Source organism: Topomyia yanbarensis, chromosome 1 (assembly GCF_030247195.1).
Source record: "Topomyia yanbarensis strain Yona2022 chromosome 1, ASM3024719v1, whole genome shotgun sequence".
In the NCBI taxonomy this organism is placed as follows: domain Eukaryota; kingdom Metazoa; phylum Arthropoda; class Insecta; order Diptera; family Culicidae; genus Topomyia; species Topomyia yanbarensis.
Genome location: NC_080670.1, coordinates 166191237 through 166216739, shown reverse-complemented (window position 1 = coordinate 166216739; position 25503 = coordinate 166191237). Strand labels below are relative to the sequence as shown.

The 25503-nt window shown below is 35.1% G+C and overlaps 1 protein-coding gene across 2 annotated transcripts in view; it reads right to left on the bottom strand.

Moving 5' to 3' along the window:
• LOC131680406 (neutral ceramidase) overlaps nucleotides 1-25503 on the bottom strand; it is a 50358-nt gene that overhangs the window by 22733 nt on the left and 2122 nt on the right. The window contains exon 1 of one of the 2 annotated variants that reach the window (XM_058961136.1): nucleotides 13280-13410. The exons of the other annotated variant lie outside the window; for it this stretch is intronic. The gene's annotated coding sequence lies outside the window, so the exon portion shown is untranslated. Of the gene's footprint in view, nucleotides 1-13279; nucleotides 13411-25503 lie in introns of those variants that run through there. 2 annotated transcript variants of the gene reach the window in all.

Sequence of the window (25503 nt, the reverse complement as noted above, 5' to 3'; positions counted from 1 at the left end):
TGACCATGAAGAAAACAAATTTTGAGCTATTGCACAATTAGTAATTTTTAGCACGCAAAAACATATATTGAAAAAACCTACTAAATCGCTATTATTAGTCCATTCACAAATTACACTACACATTTAAGTCGTGTGGTGATTAACAGGTTTTATTGTAATTTTAATTTAATCCAGAAGATTTCGGATTTTAAAAAGGAGAATATACATACATATTTCCAACGTTTGATTTCCTTTTCTAGTTAGGGAGCTTTTAGCCCCCTCCTCCGTTTCTTCTCTCCACTATGTAACAAGATGCTTCATGCTTCCTTCTTTTACCCTTAAATATGTAGTGTGATTTATGTACGGCGTCATAATAGAGTTTTATTCGTTTTTTGAATACAGTGAAGACCCTTTTTTATCAGGCCCTTGGATTATAGGCTGATAAAACGATGACATTGACAAAATCGGCACATATTTTTTCTGGTTCTGAAGAGACGAAGTCGAAAACGCAAACACCTGGACTAACATATTTTTTTTCTTTCTTTTTAATAAACCGGAGCGGTTAAAATATTTTTCATTAGTTCCTCGACAAAGCCTCATAACCCGTTCGGATCATTTAGCAAAAAATTCCCTTAAGGAGGTCTTACAGTACAGTATTATTATTTTTGTATATTTTGCATTTCTAATATAAGAAAAATATGCTAAAGAAGGAATTTACTCGAATTTGACTTGAACGTAAGCTAGAGCCCACCAAACGATTTTGATAGTGTTTGTTTTACAGATTCGTATTGGTATTCGTCTGCGGAAATTTGCGGCTTCCGTACCAAAATATTGCTTTTTGGGCACTAAAACATTCGATAACTTCTAAGTTGTAAGAAATACAAATAAACTTACATTACAAAAATTCTGTATTTTCTTATGCTGAACAACATCTTGGCACATTTTGAAATTCTACAAAATTACCAGGAAAAGTATTCTGAAAAAAGCAATTTTCAGGGGTATATCAAAGAAATCTCCACAAATGTAAATTAAAATCGATAGATAAACACATAGTCTCTTCAGCGACGTTAATACTTAAGATATTCTCAACAACTTTGCCAAAGAAAGTTTTTTATAATTTTCATAAACATAAGCAAAAAATTTCTTCTCAGCTTTAGAGGGATTAATCACCCAACTAATACTTTTTAAATGCAAAAAAATATGAATAAACTTTGCTGAAGACACTATAACTAAAAATGTTTTTCGTGGTTCAAAGAATTTCTTTCACCTTTTTGCCAATTTGGACCCTCGTGTGAATTGAAAATGTCCAAAACTATCGATTTTCAACTGCCAACAACCTGCCCTTCAATATAAAAAGTTCGCGAAAAGTTGAAAAAAATTCTATTTTGATGCAATGACGGTACATTGAAAATGCCCAAAACTATTGATTTTCACTTACCAATAACTTCTTCAATATAACAAACTTTCCTCAAAAGTTGAAAAAATCCATTTTGACACATCGTCGAACCCCCTGTGTATTGAAAATGTCCAAAACTGTTGATTGTCAACTGCCAATAACTTTCCCTTCAATATAAAACTCTCCCGAAAAGTTGACAAAAAATTCCATTTTGACACATCGTCGGACCCCCCCCCCCCCCCTGTGCATAGAAAATGTCCAAAACTATTGATTTTCAACTGCCAACAACATGTCCTTCAATAGTTATTTATTTCTAAACAATTGAAAGTTAACCGCATCAACTTCAACCCCAATAAACGGGAAAGTAACGTAAAATGTATCGCGATAACCGATGAACCGACGATGACGATGAAAACGACGATACAATTATCGACGATGACGATGAAGGCGACGATAAATTATCGTTAACGGAGTTTCCGATGACGTTGACGGGTGGTTAACGTTATCGACGATGACGATTAATTATCGATTAACAACCCTGGTTCTAAACATGTTTTATAATCAGCAACAAATAGAACGGCGTCGTATAACAGTTTTAAATTTTGAAACAAAACTGTTCGAAATAATAAAACAAAACGCTCTGCTGGGGATGTGAATGTTTCAGTTCCAGTTCTACTTTGAAACTCCTATATAAAATAAAACGCTCCTGAACATGCCCTAATAACTTGGATTGAGTTATTGTGGCATGTTCAATTCTTCTGTACATGTACCAGTGACTCATATACGCAAATGTTTATCAAATTAATCTACAAACCCGAAGGTTTTTGCAAGTCCTAGAAAATCAGTGAATGTGGCAATCTCATTCGACATGAAATTTCCAGTAAACATTCATTCATAAAGTGCATTGGCTCAAATTATCCATGAATGTCATATGATATGCCCAAGTTTAGTCCTACGTCAATACCGCGGTTATGTCCCGGACATTACCCACTCCTAGATTTTTTTTGAGATCCCGAAGCCCCCCCCCCCCTCTTTTATATTGTGACAAATGTCAAAGCAAACTCAGATGCCAAATTCCACATTATTTGGTCAATTTTAGACCCCCGCCCACTTCGCTTGAAGTTTTTGACATTGGCACTATAGGAAAATATGAGGAAGTGATATATTAAATGCTATAACTTTTGAAGTAGCACTCGGAAAATATAATTTATACACTTTTTTAAAGAAAAAAGCATTGTATTGAAAGTGTCTTCGTTTCCCAAAAATAGAAGAAGCTGGAGTTTTGGGGCATTTTGTCCAAGAAATTCCCTATTCTTAATAACCATTCTGCTCTATCCTGCAAATTAAGCATATTTTTCTGGTTTTTCAATACAAAAAAGGATCAGAAATCTAACGGAACTATGGTGACCTTTGTCAGAATACGAAAAGTTGGGGGATCAAGCGCATTTCGTCAAACAAATTAAATTTAATCATTTTCTCGCGCATATATCTCCAAAATCCTTCAATCGAATTTTATTAAAAGTATCTGTTGAATGTGAAAAATTCTAAGTATCAAAAAAGGCTTAAATCAATTTTCCCACTTTTGGGAATTAATATTGCATAATGCCAGGCGTTTGGCTCCCTAACCATAAGACAAGAGTTCGTTTTCGCTTTCTCGTCAGCAAACCAGATTTTCAGAATTTGCTTCCCGGAACATCACTCGGAACAAGTCAGTTGGCTTAGACGTTCAAATGTGTCGTGTGAACTGTTTGGTATTTTTTGTTTCTAATTAGTGCTAAATTGAGTACTAGTTTAGATAATGCTAATTAAGGTAAAGATAATGCCCGACGATGTATTTAAAATAGTACCCAATACTAGTTTAAATACATCGTCTAACTAGACACCCTATAGTTGGTGATCACTAGTTACTGGCGAGATAACAAGTGCCTTACTCATTTCTCCAAACTATGATTGCATGGCTGGTTATGTTCGTTTTAATTGTGGAAGTGTCTAGTATATTCTTAGTACACTTTGCACCTACACACAATGGCTCGCCAGCCACGAGGCTTATGAGCTACATGTCGACGGTGAAACACTTGAAGCAAAACATATCATAATTATGCCTAATCAGCATTAGTTCAATCTTGTTTTCCCGCTAACTAATTTTGTAATGCGAGGGTGAGTGTGTGGAGAGGGAGTGTAACAGTAACCCCTAGCTCAGGGCCGTCTTAAGACCATTCGAGGCCCCCGGGCACTATTGAACAAAGGGGCCCCTGTAGATGAACAGACGTGAACAGATTAAGCGTCAAATCACGGAAATGAAATCAGCATATCGTATTAAAGTTCAAGAGTTCCAAAATAAGACATTTTGTAACGGCAATTGAAAAGATAAGAAAAAACTTGAAGGCTAGAAAAATGCGTAGCGATTCTTATAATAGCATCCACAGTGCCATTCAAAATTGTTTTTAAATATTACATATCAAAAGATTCATTTTATTTTTTAATTTGGATAACAAAATCATTTTTGGCCATAGTTTTTCAGTAGTGCAATAATTTCGTAGTGAATCTTTATTTGTAAAGGAAAAAAAATAATATACAAGAAGTTATGATATATACTACATCAATATCACTCAGTTTGATGCGTTTCGATTGAGCTTGTGAAATCAGAAGTGCACATGTCGGAAGTTCGATTGTCTGTTCCATTTGTCCATGCATTATAATAGGGTTGACATAAAACTATGACAATCTTCTGCTGATACGTCAACGAGTTGTCCTACGTCAACACCGTAGTTATGTCCCTTAATCAATAGACACGAAGAGTTAAAAAACGCACGCGGAAAAAAAAATTCAAAATTTTCATCTTCATACAACCATATTTCCCAGTCAAGTCAATTGTTTTTCTAAGATACCCAACGATGTCCTTAACTATAGTGTATCTAAACGCTCAGTACAGAACTGAATTAAATTGTAGTAGATGTAGTTTTCGATTTTTTGGTCACATGCCACGCCATAGTGCAACGTTTCGAAGAGATTACCCTTCATCTTAATGACAAAGCAAAATTTGAACATCAATTAGTTACAGTTTTCTCATAATAAAAACATTTTGAAAATTTTCTCAGGACTACAAATACTAAATTTTCGCTAGAATTTTGAAATTCGAAAATACAGTTACTCTCGGTGATACCACGAGCGTAATATGAATTTGAATTGTATGAGAAACCTAATATCTCACTACTAGGTGATGTACTTGGTGATTCTGTGTATTTATACACCATACTTATGGCTGAACGTAACGCATGAACTCTGGAAAAAATTCGCTTGGAAGTGCATTTACACACTATTTTGTCTTTGAAGTAAACTTACAGATTAATCCATGAAAAATAATAGACAAAATCATATATTTCTTTTTTTGCTTTTCTGGGCGCACTGCTTTCCGCTTCTCATAGTGATTTTCTTTCTTGGTAGTGAGCAATGACCAGGTTTTCCTTCTGTCGCTTGTTGATCAATCCGTCTCCCCTCTCTCTCGCTCGTGTTTGCGTTGATGTCTTTGTCGCTGTTAGACGCTCGATGCCTTTTGTGTTTTCGATTGACTTATTCTTTCTTGATTATTTTTCCCTAAGTATGTTAACTATTGGCTGGGGGATACCGTGGAATATAGTTCCGGCATTTATTTTTTTGATCGGCTGTCTGTTGTGCATCAACAGAGTTGACGGCTGTTTGCTAGTGTTGGTTGTAGACGAGTTTTCTTTAGTTGTTTTGACGTATGCCGTCTGTTTACAGAACTGGCACGTGGGCATCTGTACAGAGCATTCGTATAAGATTTTTTGAATGCAATTAACACCTTGGGACGATCTGCCCTCGGAGGTCAAGTAAGACATTATAGGTTGGTTCAGCCACATTCACACAACCCGAAAACCGTTGAGAATACCAGGGAAAAAGTTTCTCCATGTGTCGTGAGAGACGAATTTCACTTCTCCATACTTCGACATGAATCTTTAAATATAATCCGTACTAGTACAAGGTGCCAGATGATGTAGGCATATGTCCGTTAGATCAAGATCCATATACACGGAGATCTTGGTTCTGGCGTTGCCATATTCGACGTTATGTTGCATGTTGTTCTTTGCTACGAAGCTTACTGCCTCGGCCAAAAAGTTGAACGTTCTAAGTACTACTTGTCTCGTATGGTGTAGCTGGGTGCGTGAATCTTCTGTAGGATCAAGTTCCATTTTCACCTTGATCAGCTGTTCCATCTCGCGCACTGAAGACAGGACTGCGAAAAGTCAATCACGATTGTGTTCACTCACAGTTTGGCGCAACAGAACTTTGCCGTGTCTATATGTTACACACACAATAGAGCGAGAGTATTTGTTTCTTGCTATTCGCGGTCGGATTTTTTTGTTTGTCTCGAGTTTCTATGGGTCACTGTTGTGTATTTGTCTTCTTCGGCGTGCGCCTCTTGGCTCGTGGTGTTGGTCTTTGGCTTGAAAGCAAAAAGTGCGAGCGTTGTTAAGTGAATATTTGTTACTGTCACTTCCGTAGGTATTGGTTTTGTCATCGTTTGTGGTATAGCATAAGATAAGTGTGTACTGCTTTTGGTGATAGTAGGCGGACTTTCCTTAGCTGATTTTGCGCAACATTTTCCGTTGTGTAGCATCCCATTCAGAGCTTTCACCATTCATTCAAATTCAATCCGAACGAACCACAATACAGTTCAGTAAAACGCATGCCTTCACCCCAACCGAATGAATTGCCGCTATGGATACCGAAGCAACAACACGAAGAAATAGAAACAGGAACGAATATATCCACATTGCATAAGCACGTATCATTATAATGATGAACAGTTGGGAGTATCATTGAGAGAGAGGATATCAGTATTCTCTTCTCTCTTGAATAGTGGTTCCTCTTTGCTTGGTTGATTATTTAGTGAAATACTATTCTATACTATACTTAATCAAGCGGTTTTCGGCGTCTTTCGCTACGTCAGTTGAGAACATATGGCTTGTGAAGCGGACACTAGGCAACAGGTACCGCTTATTTGATTCTGCTGAGGTTTGAGGGGAAAAATTGAAGAACTAGTTCAGTTCACGATGCATTATAAATTTAGGGAAATCGTGGATATTCAAACATCGATATGCATTTATCAGTTTTTTGGATGTTGGTTCCTCAGACGATTCAGCCCAACACATATAGGTTCATTTTTTTCTAACATTGTATCTCTAGCTTACGAATATTTGAAATTTTATAATCGTGAACCAAAACGAAGTGGTTATAAGCTTGGTTATAAGTTATTCGCATTTAACAAGGACAATATATGTTTCAAACTATGATGTACTACATTCTTTTCCTAAATGTTGTACAGACAGGTTAAATGTTAACAAATATAATATTAACCACAAATTCGATGAGCAAGATTTATGACTCCCGATTAAATTGGATACCTACTAACGGAGTGTCTAAAATATACGGCACATTGTGGAATATTTAATAATCAAAAAATTACTTCGAGCTGCGTCTAAAGTTGAGCAGGAATAGCAAAATTACACATGCCTTTTAATCTTTAGGAAGAAATTAGTATCCCGCTTTAATGCTTTAGTGATCTGAACAGATTAGTTCGCTGCAATTATTCCGAGCTTGGCGAATAAAGTTTTATTCGGAATATCCTCCAAATGAATCTTGACAGTTGACTTTAATGCCTTTATTCTAAGTTACCCGAGATTTTTATTGCAACCAGGCAACCAAAAATGTTTTCAAATTTTGTTTAAATGGAAAAAAATCACACTATATTTTTGCCTTTCTCATATAGAAAGGTTATGCAATCACTCTGAATAACATCAACCTAATCCCGGCCCGGAGGGCCGAGTGTCATATCCCATTCGACTCAGTTCGTCGAGATCGGAAAAAGTCTGTATGTGTGTGTGTATGTATGTATGTATGTGTGTGTATGTGTGTGTGTATGTATGTGCGTATGTGTCAAATAATGTCACTCATTTTTCTCAGAGATAGCTGGACCGATTTGCCCAAACTTATTCTCAAATGAAAGGTGCGACCTTCCCATCGGCTGCTATTGAATTTTGGATCGATCGGAATTCTGGTTCCGGAATTACGGGTTTCAGAGTGCGGCCACACAGAAACTTCTCATATAAACTATAGGAAAAATTAAAAATAAAAATTTTTATTTTTGATGCTAAATGTGTTCAAGGTGCATGAAACGTCGAGATTTGATGCAAACTCGAAAAAAAATTTGACGACGATTCACTTTTTTGGATTCTGGCACATTTTTGCCTTTCTCATATAGAAAGGTTATGCAATCACTCTGAAAAACGTCAACCTAATCCCGGCCAATTTTTTTTTTCGACTCGCATAAGGTTTCTGGATTTTAAAAGGGGCGTAGTTGATGGTTTACGGAGAGGGGTTTTACCCCCCCCCCCTCTACTGTTCACTCCCCTCCTTTAAAAATCTCCTTAAATCATCCCTCAGACCACCACCCCATCCAGCCCTCATACCCCTCCCTTTCAACCCCATCATCTTTAAACCACCACTATATTACAAAGCATACCAATTTAAGCTTGGGAGTCGTTCGTTCATGGGACTTTCGTCCTCCTCACACACCCACCCCCGCATGACAAAATGAGTTAGCAAGCAGATAACATTGATCTAATGCTGATTAGGCTAATGGAGTATGATATTTTTTTGTTTCAAGTGTTTCACCGTCGACACGTAGCTCATCAAGTTCGTGGCTGGCATGCCATTGTGTTTAAGTGCAAAGTGTACTAAGAATGTAATGGACATTTCCACAAGTATGTTGAACATAAAAAGCCTCCGTGTCATAGTTTAGAGAAATGAGAAAGGCACAATTGCACCGCTAGGTGGATTAAAACAGGTTTTTTCCTATTCCATCAACATTATTATCCTATCATTCAAAATTTGTCAACTGGTTAATAAAAACAATTTAACAAATTGCATTCATTGACATTTAAATAAAACATGATTTACGCAATTGGTCGGTGTTAAGTCAGACCGGACCAAGTCGCAAAACATCAAAAAATGAGTTAATGATAGCACTGGATAAAGAATTTCTTCATCTACATTCCACTTTTACCAGATTTGAAATATGAAACAATAAACAAGAATAATGGTAAAAATTATTTTCCAATTATAATGTAAAGGATGCTGCGATTCAAACTTTAAACGCGTTTTTCTCGAAATCAATGCACTGTCACTTAGTCCGGTCTGACCTAACACCGACCAATTCATAGTCATGTGAAATTAAAATTAAATCTAAAACATTTTTGATGCTCGTATATGTCAGGAGCAGAACACGTAAATTTTTACGATTTTTTCTAGTTCTGTGTAATACAAAAAAAAACCCCTGAGTTGAACTTGAACAACGACTGGCTTATGAATATTTAAAAATATATTGTATTCCATAAGACAAATTGTTTTTGGTTTAATAATTGAATGTCTTCCAAAACTCGTTGAAATGTAATATGCAAAAGTATTCTGCGTATTAACGATTTTTTTCAGAATTGATAATTTACTTTTTCAAAAGTTACAAAAGTTTTTCTGTGATCGTTTTTTCAGGTCAAGTCTACCCACCGCGGGAGCCTTGACCAAGGCATGGGGAGCAAGAGAATTTTAAAATATCAGAACAAAAAACAATGGCATATAACATGCTGTTATCTTTTCTTCCCATATTGTTGAGGTTCTTAGTACTAGTTAAAAATATAAAACGATTGTATTTCATGAGCTTTGATTTTTTTTAATGCATTGCTTTTTTGGATTAACTGTACTGATTACATTGCAGGTTCACGTGTCACAAAATCAGCCATAAAAATCATTAGTGTATCTATCTGTGGTGTCCTTGAAGGATTGATTGAAAAAAATTCTCTTCTTTTTGAAAACGGGAACGATTTTTCCAAAAAAACACCATTTTCACCTGAAAAAAATTATTAACAAATCCATAACATTAATATGAAAATTTTGACGAAAAAATGGAATCGTTCAAGGACACGGCAGTTAAATTACGAACAAGCAAAAATAAAGTTTTGAAATCCTTTGCAAACTCTTTCGGCACTCGTAGTCACCGCAAATATCGTGATAATCGCGTTTAAAGTTTCAAATATAAGCGTAAGGGAGCAAGATGAAAAACGAAATGAAGAAGATGAAAAATTAGCTGATGGGATCGAAACAAATATAAAAAAAATTATGGAAAAATTATTATGGATTATGGAACATGTTATTAATAATTGTTGAATTTCGTACTTGGTAAAGTCTCCACATGTTCCCTTAACCCTATTTGTATTTTCACAATTCGACATATTCAATAGGTTGATGACAAAACTAAAAAAATATTGCATATGAAAAGCGCACAGAATATCTCGAATAAAAATAATAAAAACAACAAACACATTCTCGTTATGAGTGCTGCTCTCCGGGGCAGCTGGGCGGCATCATTTTTCGTACCTACATTCGCACCCAGCAAGCAAAGAGAATCTGGGTGCCTATGTACAGCTTGCTATGGAGAACGAATGATGCATAGCAGTTGATATCTCTTCGAATGGGAGAGAGAATGAGCAACGGGTACTATTACGCTATGCTCATATACCTACACTATAGAACAGCAATGATTCACCAGCCTCGGTGGTGGTGAACCAAAGCCGTCAACTCCGCAGCTCAGTGGTGAATGGTTCAATAGGGTGTATGTTCGTGAAGCGAAGAACGAATGAAGAGTGTTCGTTCTTTTTCAGCTGATTCGTTTTCCAAGCTCTGATTCCATTACATTACACGTAGGAATCTGCTCTAAGCGCGTGATCAGCGTTGTTCGATAATACTTCCCCAATGAGAATGAAAGGAATAGTTTGATCGGATGCTGATTTTAACGCTACCGCATTCGGCGGTGTTCTGCAAGTCGTTCTACGTAACGAATGACCCTGCTTGGTTAACGTTCTTGAATATAATCAGTACGCTGTGTATAATGTGGTGAAATTGTAGAGTATAAACATCTGCCAGCCTTCAGCTCCATCGACACTGAGTAATCGTTCCTCTTCTTAAATAGCTGAGGTCCGACAGGACATTTCAAAAAATTAAGACCAACACAATTCGACCACAATGGACGCTTTAAGCTAACGTAACGTGCCTTGTCAAATAAACAAACTTGTGAAAATTGCTCCACTTCGCGAATCTTTAGTCTAATACGGAGTCTAAATGAACAACCGAAAATAAAAGTCGCAAGGACAGAATATGCTTCGTAAAACCCGCTTCAAATATATTAGAACATAAAAACCGGATATAAACTTCAAGTATAAAAATCGAACTGGGACTTTCCTTTGTAAGAGCAGATAAAAAAACTTTCAGTATCAAAACCGGAACAAATATATTCGATTTTCACAAAGTAGTCAGTTTTTTAGTCGACTTTTAATCTTGAACATCACGATACACGGATGCTCCTGCAAACGATTTATTTATTTTTAACCGGATTACAGTTACTGACAATTGGAACGCGAAATATTCAAATCCAACCTTCCTATGTTAGATCTTGTGCCCCATGTGCAAATTGGGTTATCCAATTTATTCCGTTGGGCAAAAATATTGCAAACTTACGACTGAATAATGACCTACTCGTAATTTTATCTGCTTTCCATTGAGTTTCATACGAAGTATGTATTACAGTATTACATTAAGTTTTACTTTCGAGCAGACATTTGACACTCTGATCGATCCAATACTATCGCTAGCCGACAGTTCAAATCCAGTTCCCCGGTTTTCATAAAGAAAACTCGCTGAAAATGTGATGGAATATTCTGATTGGATTCATACTGCTATCGTAAACGAGTACTTCTTTCATTAATCAAATTTAAGCTTCGTTTTAAATACCAATACTAGATGATAGACACAAATCTGATAGTAGACTGACAAATAATAAATTCAACACAAAGGGCTCTCAGAAGGTCCCCGATTTCTTATATTAGTTCGTAAGGAGATCTGCGCCATTAATAAAATCTATCATTCAGATTTTTGTGTAACACTACCCATTTCAGATGCGATACCGGGTGTTCTGAAATCAAGTTTCAAATGGAAAACTCCAACTCCCTAGCTTAACTATGTGCAACGAGATCACCTTCTACAACACCAACAACATAAAACGAGACCTATCGCAGCGACGAATCGATAAAAAATTTAATTTATTCGAGTTTGAGCAAAAAAAAGGAACTATGATATAACGTGAGCTCATAAAGCGTGGATACCCGCATCACATCGCGTGAGACAGCCACTCCGGCAACCGCTTAAAATTTGATGGATCATTGAACGCGGAAGCAGGAACGGAAATTCTTCACACAGCATCCGTCCTTGTGTGCGGGTATGTTTTGATATTTCGAGATTTTACGATATGTTCAAATATAGGAGGACAGGTTTCGAAGCGGCTAGTTTTTTATGCAGAGGCACTTGATGGTTTCGTTGTTTATGTTGATGAATGTTTGCAGTCGGCGTGTTCCAAATTATTATCGCGCCCAAGCAAGTTACGTGCACCGGTCCAATCTAGAAGGTCGACTACCTTTCAGCGATAGCCTCGAAGACTTTCGTCACTGTAACTTATACTTAATTTCAATGCTCTTGTTACTATGATTATCTGCAAAAACTGCAGTTGCGATTACAAAACTGCAAGCTCCAGTACCTTCTGCACTTCAGAAAACTCTCGACAACCCTGGCCGGGCCGGGCCGGTCACCGACTCACGATCAGCAAGTATAAGTGCACAAGTATTACCCTGCAGACTGATTCGGTGCATGCGGTGATGATGATGGTGAGTCGTCCATGCAGTCGGAGATAATTATTGTTGCCGGTATTGATCTTGGTGTTGAAATCCGTTTGTGCGAGACACTGCGCGGTTGTGGCACTGCTAATTGCGATACCTCAATTCGGTTGCCTCCAAGGAGATTTTGCTCGCTGATTTACACCGTTCCGCCGCTTCCAACGCCAACGTCTTACTTGGGGCCCGCTCGCAATCGCGATGAATCACTATAATAATGCATATGAAAAGCTTCGATGTTTGTATGTATACACATATGCTCATATTATCCTGCGAGGCTTTCATTGAGAGGCGTTGAAGAGAACGACCTTCAATTTACAAGTGAATGCAGCTGCAATGAAGATCTCGAGTAGTGCCAATTTCGAATAACGTTAACGGGAGGTGGGTCGCAGTTCGAGGTTTCTGACTAAAGTGTGAGCTTTTACTTACTTTTGTCAATTCAACGATTGGTTGGCGATGGAACTTTCCTTTTCTGTTAAACACCAAGGATCGCTTCTATTATTTCTGTCCTAAATTATGAGTACAATGTAACGGAATATGAGAGTGTCTCTTTACTTATATTCACATTCGTTTGTTTATTTATTTATTTATTGGGTCTTTAATCTTTAAGGTCATTTGCCCGGCTGGAGTAAGCGATTTGTCGTTATGCTGCCTAAGCTTGACTCCTGCCAGTAGAAGACAAAAGATTAGACCGTAAAATTTTAAGCCTGTTTCTAATGACCCTTCCACTTCTAGTTTTCCGATTTGTATATTTCGCATCCTTGCTCTCACTTGAGTACTATGGCTTCAACTGTTCAAACCTTTCCCTACTCAGCAATCTCTGGATAATTGAATGTCGTAAAAAAGTAAAAACCTTTAAGATCATTAGTCCAGCTTGATTGTTTGGTAATTTGATTTTGGTACACGTTCATTCGCCGAAACGCTGATTTAGTTTCAAAAGTTTAAAAGCTTTTAGCTGTTCTTTTCGCTTCATACTATAACCATAGGGCTTCATATCGAAACCATGAAAACGATGCACTTTTATAACAATAAAATTGTACTCATCTTATGTCACAATGAGATAATTTTCTTCTAAACTCATACTTCCACTTATCGGTAGAGTAAACTAACCTACCTTCGTAATGAAACGTATTTAACCGGTATTGATAAGGTCAATGACAGCAACTCGATTTCACCACTAGCACAGATAACACTACTGACCTACTGGAACTTCCCGACAATACAAATCGTCACCCGATGATATGCGGTGTAACAGCATGAATGATCGATATGTTCGTAACACGACTCACCGTCGAGCGTTCTAGACAAACTGTGATATGATTTCCAGTTTTATCGTTGTGGCGCACAAACAGGTTCTTTCGTGTGACAACGAGTTCCTAATGGTAGTCAAGATGAATTAGCACTGAGCTGCTAACGTAATAGATGAGTTGTTTTATACGAGATGTGTTTGTGATGCTTGAGAATTATCAACTGACCTGAAATTTTTTTCAGCGACTAACTATCGGTTGATGTTGATATCTACATACTTATAACATGTAAAGAGCACTTGAAATTCCAAAGAGGGTAAAAACTTCTACTTGTGCATTGAGATTTCAAACCAGATGGGTAAAGATTTGTGTTACCATCAAGGGACCAAGAATAGGTAAAGTTTAGATCCGTACCTAGTAAAGAAATTATCAAATTAACTATAGAAGTTAACGAATAAGTCTAGAGTTACCCAATGAGAGCCACATAACACTAGAACGGTTTTGGGAGGTACATTCGTACCCCAGACCTCTTTGGAATCCCTGTTATTCCGTTACGGTTTATTTTAACTGCAAGCTACTTTCCTCGTAAATCAATTTGATTAATAAAACTGCATTAAAACAGGTGCAACCTATTTGTTTCACTTGACCAACTAAACAGTGCCCGCTTAAAGCTTATCTGGGGTAAAAATGTACCCCACAAAACCGGTTACATTAGTGTTTTGTTAATACTTTAGCAAAGGAACTAGAAAATGCGCTTAGATAATTATCGTAATTTTTGTTTTTGCGGATGAAAGAGCCAAACACATTCGCGAACATGATTTGTATATAATATACACCAAGAACCCTCTCGATGTTCTGTAGCCCATGCTGTGGAACATACTTCCTAAATTAGCGAATTTACCAAAAATTCCACGCAGCCTTTCCCAATTGAAAGGAACGGCCGCGCTATATGAAACGCCGCGCTTAACCGATCTGTCATAATAATGCGAATTTGTATAACGAAGGGCTGAATGGGAATACAAGTTGTTCCAAAAATCAGCCCTGCGTTATGTAACTTTTAGTGCCGGTTGATTATACCAGGTGCAAATGGTGCCAAATTCACCACGTTCAGTATAATTCAAAAATTCTTTTTAGATTACAGAATTGATATTAAATGAGTTAATCTAATCAATCAAAAAAAAAATTGTCTGAATTTAAGCCAAAACAGGATGCTTATTACTACAGCTACATTACTTAATTTCAAGCGCAAATAGCAAATATAAGTACTATACACGCAGAGAAATAAGGCATATTCGAATCAAATATTTTGCTACTTTGATTCTAATCAAAGATTTTGTTGAAACAGAAATAAAACTTCTATTTTTTAAATACCAAGCATTGTTGGTACAAAAATATTGGTATTAGTGACAAAATAAACTGTATTTTGATTTTAACATCCCTGCAAAAAAAACAAGGAGTATTCGTATCAAATATATTGAAACTTTGATTCAAATTCAAGCATTTAGTTTAACCAAAAAAATTGGTTGGTTTTACAATACTATTATTTGAAACAAAAATACTGCTTTAGCTTTTGAAATATTGCTTGAAAAAAGCGTTTGACTGTGTTTGGTTCGATCTCCTCCATTTTGTTGTATCATACAAATAAAAAAATGGACGCATCGGAGGTCGAGAGTAAAGAATTGGAGTTCAAGACGCTGCAATTTGATTTGTGCAATGCAAATTTTGAAATTTATCGAACGTGAGGAAGTAGAGAAGCTACCCAAGTAACCATAAGCATTAAGCCATTGCACTATAATGGCTATAAACTTGCACTAATGTTGCATTGAAACTCCATTACAGCATTAACAACGCAATAAAGTTCTATATTGGCATCAATAATGCATAACTGCACAGCCGACATATAGCATTATAGCTTGCTCTATATGCGTATATAAAGCTGATATAACGCGTACATGCTTCAAGGATCTTTAAAGCATGTAAGCTTTACAAGTGCATTTAATGCCATTATAGAGCAAATAAAAAGCTGATATAATGCTATTGTAATGCTGTGGGTTTATTTGTTATGCAACTCTTCTTGAAGATTATATTCGGCATATTTCATTTCAATCGAATATATGCAATATAGTCCAGGAAGCAAACGCAGCGCACTTACCGTGAAGGACGAGGCAAGGTATCTCAGTTCGATACATACTAAAGGTTATTTTCGTAAACATTCATATCATGTGAGAACGAAAACCCATTAAGGATATTCATTACAATGCATTAGAACAGAGTCAATTACGGTTTTAAACAGAATATTTATAATATAACCAACTGAAGTTTTTAATAGCATTAGTAGTGCCAATATAAAGCTTTCAAATTTGACATTTGTACGCTTTTGCTATATAATAGCATTAGTACTGCAGCAACGAGCTGTCAATCTCTGCACAGTAATAGCACTATATTTCTCCTTTTCTGGCATAATATCAGCTTTATATAAGTATTTAGGGCTTCGTGGCTTTTTAGGACAGCTTTATATGCGGATCTAAAGCAAATATTAGGCTACATTATAATGCATTGCATATTGGTTACTTGGGTAATACAGCATTTTTATGTGAGTTTGGAGAAGTTGTCAGTTAGGAGTTGTAATTATTGACATTTAAGAATATAGTTTAAAAACCGAAAATGTAGAACTTACATTTTACCTATAACGAAGTGCAAAGATTTTGCTTGTGCTTCTAATTCTGCTCACAATCTAAAGTTAAAGATAAAAGAATGTAAAATCACTTAGTTTCTAAAATTCATGACATATTTTTGAAAATCTTAAGCGAAATTGGGATTCGGTGCAAAATACGAGCACCTCAGGATAGAGAAAAAACATTAATCAAGATATTAATATTAATTACACAGGTTCAAATAAATTTTTTATTGAATCTACATAAAGTCGTATGAGGGCTTGTTAGTATAGAAACAACAACCATTTTTTTGGAATCCAACAACAAATATTTTTGAATCCAAAAAAATGCAATTAGGCCCTGATTCAAAAATAGATATTTTTGATTCCTAATCGAATTATTTTAGAATTTAATATACATTTTTCTGCGTGTAGTTACCCCAAAAACTTACTGGCAACCTTACAGTTGGTGCGGCGTTTACGTTTCGGTGTATGTTTCAATATGTACACGTATAATGCACCAGCTCTACCTGTTTTATCTCCGCTACTGCATATTTTTTACTGTTTGTATTGGCATTTGATGTTCAAAGAAGCATCGGAATAAATACACTTTTACCGGCTTATGAATAATTTGCTACTTCCTCAAAAGGCAATTTGACAATCTTCACGACGCCGTTTATATGATCAAAATCGGTTAGAAACTTCCGAAGTTATAGCAATATTACGAAAAAAGCGAATTGTGTCGAATTTTAAGGGTTTAAAATATATTACATGATAAAATAGACAAACCACGAATACTTTTGAGAAGGATGCTTTACGAATGTGCCCCACAAAACCGTTTACGTACAAAACGAACAATGTATTGTCCTTGGGACCTGGAACATTTTTTAACGTTAAAATTTTCCAAACGTAACCAATGCCAAAACATTCAACTGCGGTAGAAGATTAAAGGGTTAAATCGTCAGAATACTCTTAGCTTGCTTATATGACCCTATTCCACGCTTGTCTAATTTTTCTTCCTTCACCCTCTCGCTCTCCCTTGAGTACTTGGCTCCTAATATTAAAAGTGCTTCATACTCCCTGTCCAATGCTAATTGAATATGAATGGATAAATTCCAGAAATACAGCATGTGAAATCACCACCTGTTTATGGATTTCAAGGCTACGTACAATTCAGTGAAACGAAACGAACTATGCCAGATATTTCTTGAACATGGCTTTCCGACATCTTTGCCTGTCTCTTTTAGTAATGTAATGCTATATAATTACTTTCAATCGAAGCCCGGAGGGCTGAGTCTCTTATACCATTCGACTCAGTTCGTCGAGTTCGGCAAACGTCTGTGTGTGTATGTAAAAATGCACATCTGTTACTCGGAGATGGCCAAACCGATTTTATCAAACTTAATCTCAAATGAAAGGTGAATTTCACTGAATTCCGAATTTCGGTTCCGTAGTTACGGGTTGAAGAATACGGTCACCCATGAAATTCCCATATAAATCGGATTCAGCATGTTATCTAAACGATGCAAAACTTCATAAATTATTTACTAAATTGCTTGGATCTATAGCTTCAGCTCAGTGATGCCCAATTAAACCCACATTGGACACCTTCGGCGGCACCGGAACCTTCGGGAAAGTGGCAAAGTTCCTGAATTGAATTCACATCTGCTGTAGAAATGTCTGACTCGATTTTTTCAAATTTAGTCTCAAATGAAAGCATCCCTATTAACAAATGAAAGCATCCCTAATAACTGCTATTAAATTCCATTGAAAACTAAGCTCTGGTTCCTGTGTTACGGGTTAAAGTATGCGGTCACATGCGAAATTCCCATATAAACCAGTATAATTATTTCATCTAGATGATGGAAAACTAATACAAATGAGTTTTAAATTGCTTTAAATTGTTGATCCTGATCACTAATTGCAAATCAAAGTCTCTGTGACCACTTTGGGAACCATTGAGGATTCCGGAAGATATGAGGAAATGGCCAAGTTCCGAGATTAGAGTTACACTTGTTTCTCATATATTGCTGAGTCGATTCTCACAATCCTAGTCTTAAATGAAGGGTGTAGTATTCACATTAATTGCTGCCGAATTTCATTTCAACGAAGTATTGATTCCGGAGTTTTTTTGTAATACATAATAAAATGGGTGCAACGTTATTTGGATTTGCCGGTTTAGATCAATCAAAGTAGTTTTGACACAAGTGAATTATTGACCGATTTTTGCAAAGCTGATTTCAAATGAAGGATACAGTAATCCCATTGACTGTTATTCAATTTCATTCGGTTTCGACTTTGATTCCGGAGTTACAGGTTGGCTAGTACGGTCACACTGGAATTTCCCATATGAACCGTTACAATCCACAGTGCCTTAAAACGTCGTTTTCGTGCTCAAAATTGATAGCGTCTAAACCGTTGACTTTAGAGGTATAGTTTGTTCGGAGAAGTTGTCGTTCTTATGATTGCACATCCACAGAAGTATACCGTTTAGTGATTAATTCACCTATAAGTGATATACGAAATTTATTTTCCGAACTAATTAAGATAGAGACTTTGTGTCTCCGGCAAATATGTAGCAAATGCCATTACAAAAGAAATTTCTGAAGACATTATATATCTAGCCTTAATAGTTTACGAGTTATGGAACATATTATAGACATTATGGAACATATTGTAGACCCCTTAAAATTAGATTTTCATGATAACTTTTTTAGACGTTCTCGTATCTTCTTAGAATCTTCTACAAAGTTGTTTGCGGTATCGAAACACATATTTTTGCCGAACATAGTAAATTCCTATCTGTTAAATTAAAAAAGATATTCCAAATTTTACGATTTTTTTGGGTAACTTCCACCTTAAATAATTCGTTAAGGAGCAAAAAGGAGCAAACAACATCATAACATACTGAAAGTAATAGCTTTTTGCTTCCATATAGTGGCCCGATTGTTAGTCGACGCGATTCTCCCCGAGTGTTATGTTCAATACAATATGCCATCGCAGTGGTATAAAATGAAATATTGAAGCGCACTTCGACAAACAGCTTCATGTTTTTATGGTAAATTGCATAAAACATATTCATAGATATCCAAAAAAGGAAAAGGGAACTTTGACCACAATCAAGATCAAAGTACGAAACTTAGTATATCGTGCGTTCGAGAAGTGTGTCACGTGAAACTTAAACAATCAGTGGATACTGGTAAGCTTGAATAAACGATGGAAATCCCACCAGAAGGTTTATTAATGTCTTTCGTGACATTTATAATGGAGCTTGATTAACGTTACCTGTTCACAATGTGGATCCTGTCGTGACTGAAGCTCGGGGATGGCTAAAAAAGTATAAAACGATTTTAAGAAGACAAGAAGACGCCAAAGCTCTTCTAGCGGAAGAAGAAAGCTTTGAAGATGACGGAGAAAGCAATTATTAAAAAAAAATTTATTTATCTGTTTATTAAACACATCTAAAACTATACTTTGATTTTTGAAAGGCAAACCATATGCATTGCATATTATAGGCGAACGTGTTCTATGCAATTTACCATAAAAAACATGAAGCTGTTTGTCGAAGTACGCTTGAATATTTCATTTTATACCACTGCGATGGCATATTGTATTGAACATAACACTCGGGGAGAATCGCGTCGACTAACAATCGGGCCACTATATGGAAGCAAAAAGCTAGTATTTTCAGTATGTTATGATATTGTTTGGTCCTTTTTGCTCCTTAACGAATTATTTAAGGTGGAAGTTACCCCAAAAAAATCGTAAAATTTGGAATATCTTTTTAAATTCAACAGATAGGAATTAACTATGTTCGGCAAAAATATGTGTTTCGATACCGCAAACAACTTTGTGGAAGATTCCAAGAAGATACGAGAACGTCTGAAAAAGTTATCATGAAAAAACTAATTTTAAGGGGTCTTCCATATAATATGTTCCATAACTCGTAAACTATTAAGGCTAGATATATGATGTCTTCAGCAATTTCTTTTGTAATAGCAATTACTACAACTTTGTCGAAGACACAAAGTCTCTATCTTCATTAGTTCGGAAAATAAATTTCGTATATCACTTATAGGTGAATTAATCACTGAACGGTATACTTCTGTGGATGCGCAATCATAAGAACAACAACTTCTCCGAACAAACTATACCTCTAAAGTCAACGGTTTAGACGCTATTAATTTTGAGCACGAAAACGATGTTTTAAAACACTGTGCAATCGTAACACCGCAGAGGATAAAAATCGATTGGAATGGTCACCAAGTTACTTTGATTCGCAGGTCTAGATCACTGTTGGCCAAACAAACATTCTTTAAATATCTTGTCCATTATCGACAATTCCGGAAGTCCCTGCTTCCGGGCATATTCAACAATTATAGTCACATCGGTTCTTCGGTGATGACAACCATGACCCCCTTGCCTTTAAACCTCGCTCCTTTATCACCCCTCTCCCCTTGGACCACCATTACATCCGCATTCCCTTCATCCACCCCGCATACCGAAATAAGATAAAGGATTTCTGACGTAAGCTCCACTCTCAAGCTACTAACCCTCCACTCCCTCCCCTTTCAAACCCATTCCCCCTGCATTTCAAAATATGATCACATGAAGATAATATTGAACTCATGTTGATTAAACTAATGAAATATTATACTTTAAAATGTGTCAGCGTCGACTATCGCTTAGTCGTGGAATACGTACTAAGTATAATATGGATGTAATAGACATTTCCACAATTATATTGAACATAACCCGCAAATGAATCATGGTTCGGATAAATGAGAAAGGCACAATCGCACCACTAGGTAGATTAAAACAGGTTTATGAACATTGGCTTGATCAAGCTGATTCGTATGACGTTAGATGTATCAACATTAGGTGTCAAAATAACCGGAGAGTGTGCAAAGAACGGAAACCATCATAACGAGATCTCGCATGCTTCTTGATTTCACCGACGATGTCTACAACATTGGTGTTGATCGCAGAACAGTGAAAGAGGAGTTTTGGTCTTTTGAAATGTTGGTTACGAAAATCTGACGGGCTATAGACTCTGACAAGACAAAGTACATAGTACCTGGTAGAGAGCAAGGCAATCCGAACGGTGCTGGTTTCGAGACGGAAATCGATGAGGTACGGTATGACGCTGTTGACGAATTTATACATCTTGTAATACTAGTAACATGTGGTAACGATGTTAGCCGCGAGGTAAAAAATAATGTTGCGGCTACGAATAGGACTTTTTATGGTTTTCGTAGCCAGCCAGTCATAAAAACAAATAGAATATTCTATGGTGGTAGAATTTAAAGAAAAAATCAAAAACAAGAACAAACGAGAAAAAACTAATAAATAGTTAAAATGGAACAAAACAAGAAAACTACAAAATCACATTTAAAATGAGGGTAAAAGAAGTATGTATGTATTTTTAGTATGGAAATAATCAAAAAGCTACCAATATCAAAAATAGAAAAAAAAAATTCAAAACTGAGAAACGACAGAAAATAGATAATATTAGGACAACGCAAAAAGACAAATGAAAGTATGTAAACAATTTGAAGAAGGAGCAAGATATAACAGATCTAATAATTGAAACAATCAAATTAAACGAAGGAAATGCTAAAGGAAATTAAACGAACATTGAAGAAATAGAAAAATATTAGACAAAGAAAAAAATAGTGAAAAACGGATAATAAACAAAATGAAAAATAAAACATCATGAACATGGAAAACAGTAAAAATGGCAAAAGAAGGAAAAATGAATACAACAAAACTATAATAAACAAATAAAAAATGAACAAAGAATGTATCCACTGCGTTAGACGTAAAATAACAATTATACCAAATTGTTGAAATACAAAAATTAGTACCAAATTTAAAAAATGAAAAGCATGAAAACAAAAACAAATGAAAAATGTTGAAAAATCAAAAAATGGAGTTATTTTTTTAAAGAACTAATAGAAATACAAATAAATGCGAACAATTGAACGGTATAGATTGAATAAAAAAAATAGAAAACAAGAACCTGTGAAAATAGCGCAATACAGTGAAATCATAGAAAACGTGTCAAATCAAAATGGTTAAAATGGGTAAAAATGAAAATCCTAGAAGAAATAGAAAAACGGGAATATTATCGTATAGAAAAACAAGAGAAAATTAAACAAATAAAAAGTGGAAAAAAATAAAAATGATGAAATGGAAAACTGAAAGCATTCACAAAACGCAAAAAGATCAAAATAATATAATAGGACAAATCTTCAGATGAAAAAGTAGCAAAATAGAAAACATGGAATTCAAAATTGTTTAAATGGGTAAAAAAGGAAACAAGTTAATAGAATATACCAATAAACAAATATCGGAGAATTTAAAACAAAAATCTATGCAGAAGAAAAGCATCTACAGTAGGATTCCATTTTTGGCAACAATTTTATTTTTTTCAGTTGCCAAAACCGGAACCGTGCCAAAAATGGAACCTTTTTTTTAAACTTTAGATTTTCAATTTACGATTTAAAAAATGTTTCAAAAAGGTGTTCTAAACTTTCTTCGGCAAAGTTGTTTGTTTGATATTTTTAACACATGTGCTGAAGACATTTATTTTATAACTTATGTAGATGGCGCTACATGACATTTTAAAAAATACTTGAGAAAATGAATTTTAACATTTTTTATGAAAAATATATCTAGAAATAAATGTTTTATTCCAAAATACAATAATAAAAAAAGTTTCAAAGTGTGATAAATGTTATCATGACATTCGCTCCTGGGATTGTTATCTTCTCTTTCGTGAATATTAATGAACAAAAAAAACATAGCTCTTTAAAAAAAATACATAAATTTTGTTCTCTATACCTAACCAATCGTCGATCTTCCAATTGGAATTGATAGATTGAAAATCAAATTGCAATGTTTGAGGTTAGGTTCAAAGAAAACCTGTATAAATCACTTGCAACTATCCAAACAAAAGGGATTGAAACATCAGTGCTACTGTGAAAATGTGCTCCAAAAAAAATTTCCAAAAATCTCTAGAACAATGCATTTGCGAGAAATTAACATATCAAAAGATAATATAAGCAACCCTATTTTTCAAGAGCCACCCTACCTTAAATCTTTAAAAAAAAATTCATAATAGATTAACCATTACAGATAGCCTTGTTTATTTAGCAAACTTGCTTCAATTCATTTGTGTTATTATATTGTAGGTCATTTCGCAGGTAAAATTCACACATATAAACAGTCGATACTTTGAACACCTCAACCACAAGGACCACACTAATTCTATTCATTTGAAAAAAAATCGCCAAAAGAACTAACAAATGTTCCAAAGCTAAACCAAACTATTTGGGGGCCATCAGTTTTGTATTCCCAAATACGTCTTTGGGACGCACCATGGTCAGCTTTCGATATGTACTGAAAATTTAGTGCCAAGTTTTCTATTGACGTCGTAATAATCCAAAGAGAAAGAGGCTCGCAATGTTACTAAGGTTCTATTGTAAATTTTCTCCAGAACTAGTCTTACTATGCAGTGTAGCGCATTCCTCTTTACTTTACTCTTAAAATGCTCCGGGTCTTACTATAAAAATTGATTCCGTCAGGCACTAGTTACACTGTTACCAGTTATATTATACATAAATAATACATTTCTATACTTATTGTGATAACTAAACACAACGCGCATAGTGTACAATTTAGTTAACCCTTAAATGCATTACACTGTTTCAAAAAACATTGCGAAAAACATCTTAAAATTATCACAGTAATGAATTGAAACTATGAGACAATTTTAACAAAATTTTAAAAAAAATGATTTGCCCCTTTGAGGGTTAATATGACTTCCATGTTTGGAAATAAAGTCAAATGTGATGTCAATTGATACAAAAAAATATTTATTGCGCAGTTTTAAAAGACTTATTATGTACAACAAGAATGTTGCCAAAAACGGAACCCATTTGTTGCCAAAATCGGAGTGTTCCAAAATGGGAGCATGCCAAAAACGGAACGTGCCAAAAACGGAATCTTACTGTATTTCAAAACCAATAAACGAAGAACAGAAAATTTCACAACGCAAAAAAATAAAATAAAAAATAGAAAAAAATTCAAAATAGAAAAAAAATTAAAATATGGAAAAAGTACGGATAGATAAATACACTCAGGTTTTTTAACGCGGGGGATACAGGCCGCGTAAATGAAAACCGCGTAAATTTCAAATTCCGCGTAAAAAACCTGAGTGTACTTAAATAAGTTTATTGGAAGATATGAAAAAATACAAAGAAAATAAGTTTAGTTAAATAAATCAAATAAATTTAATGAAATCAATTAACAAACAAATACAAAAAATTCATAATGATAAAATGAAAAAATGGAAAAAAAACGTGAAAAGATTAAATGAATTGAAAAAATGGAACAAATACAAAAAATGGAACAAATTTTAAAAAGGAAGCAAAAATAATATAAAAGAAAAAGGAAAATATGGGGTAAAGTACACAAAAAAGTAAAGTCAAAGTGAATGAAAAAAATAGAAAGAATACAACTCCTGAATTAATTGAAAAAACAAGCAAAAAAAGAAAATATGAAACTAGAGAAAAAATTAGGATTTCAAGGATCAGCTCTAGAACTGAAATTATTGAAAATAGTCTGATTGGATTCCGATGGAGCAGTGCTGCCAGGGCCAGTTTATGTTGACGACGGAAAATGAATTATGTTGTTATATTGCAATATTATTGAAAACTGATAAAACTTATCAATTTGGAGTGCCTTTGGCTACGTTTTCAACGCAAGTGGACTATTGTAAATATTCTACGAGAATTATATTGAACATTGGAAGGTAATGAGCAGCTTCTAGCACTGCGTGGGAAACACCTATCTTTACGAGAAAAAAAGGTTTTTCGTGTTTCTTGACTCCACCGTTTTCAAGGAAAAATAGCTTTGAAACACTACATGCACTAGAACAAAGTTGAGCATGAAAGGGTTCAATTTTTTAAAGTGAATACGAAAAATTACTATGTATCGTTTTCTTCGCGGATTTTCTTTCTTTCTTGATTTATGGGGTTATTCAGAATTCGTTTCCCAAATCCTATTTGACCAATTGAGCATTCTAAAAGAAGGCTGAGTTTTCTTCCAATTTCTAATAGATTCTTTTAGCAGCCACGACGGATTGAAATAAGTAGAAATAGAAGTAACATATCGCCCTGGAAAGATAAAAATTACAATTGGACTAATGATAAAAAAAAACTATTTTAAAAAAACTATCCATAGATTGAAAGTTTCGAATTAATTAGTAAAATACGAATCAAAATAAATTTCGAGAGCCCAGAACTTTCAACTTCAACTAATTCAAATTTACAAATAGAGATAATTTTTATAAAGTATGAAATAGAAAATAAATTTCAGTCTTTTAAAACTATCAACCTTTTAACTATTCAGATTTTCAAGAAATGAACGAAA